The sequence below is a fragment of the Dioscorea cayenensis genome, chromosome 5, assembly GCF_009730915.1.
Source record: "Dioscorea cayenensis subsp. rotundata cultivar TDr96_F1 chromosome 5, TDr96_F1_v2_PseudoChromosome.rev07_lg8_w22 25.fasta, whole genome shotgun sequence".
Classification (NCBI taxonomy): domain Eukaryota; kingdom Viridiplantae; phylum Streptophyta; class Magnoliopsida; order Dioscoreales; family Dioscoreaceae; genus Dioscorea; species Dioscorea cayenensis.
In genome coordinates, this window is record NC_052475.1 from 29,306,218 (window position 1) to 29,307,305 (window position 1,088).

Sequence of the window (1,088 nt, forward strand, 5' to 3'; positions counted from 1 at the left end):
TATATATATATTGCAGAATGCAGATAGATAGATGGAGGTGATGAGTCCAACTTGTGACAAATACAAAGCGTGTGTTTTGTTTTGTTATAGTACTAATTTATTCGTATGAGATGGAAACAGAGAGAGAGAAAGCGTGTGCAAACCATAGTGTGATTTTATTTGTAGAATTTAGATAAATATTAAGAAAAGATTTTTTTTTTTTTTTACTAAATGTGAAAATTTTGTTTGGTTGTTAATGAATCAATGCGCTTGTGTTAAAAGCTCGGAGATTTAGTTTGGGTCGGTTTCAGTTTAATTATTGAGCTAAAGGAGTGATTTTTTAGTCTAATTTTTGTACTTGTAATATAAATGAGTCAAGCTTATTAAGACTTGTAAATAGTTAGTAACTATAGTATATTAGTGATTGTATTAATTTAAATATTTCATATCCATTGTTATAATATAGTGAAATTACTATAGTTATATTAATGTAAATGAATGAATTGAGCCCGAACTCTACATTTTTCTTAACTAACTAGCTCAGCCTGAGGTTGAGCTTGAATAATATATATAATAATAATAATAATAATAAATTTGAAACAAGCTCGACTTTAATAGTGCTTAGTTTGAATATAACAAAGTTCAGTTTAGCTTTACTCGGTTATAGTTATAAAAAAGAATTTGAAATCTTGGCCTCTAACTTAAGTTACTACTCTGCCGTAAAAAAAATTTATAGCTTTAATATATGATAAAGTGAGATTGTATTTATTATGAGGGAGTTGTTGTGAGCAATTAAATAATTAAATTTAGAAATTATTAATATTAATAAACCGGTAATCAATTGAAAAAGTAAAAATTTTTGCGAAATAATTGAACCCGCAAAAATACCTTTTTCATAAAAATGTGTGTTGTCTCACTATCTTTTAATCAAAGACCTATTATTCAAAAAAATTATAAATTTAATTTAGAAATAATTATTTATTAATAACAATGAAATCAAATGTTGATAAGATAATAAAAAGTTGAATAGTAAAAATCAGAAATCCAACATATGGTAAATTTTTTTGTAACTCGAATGAAACAAGAATTAATAAATTAATGATTTTAAT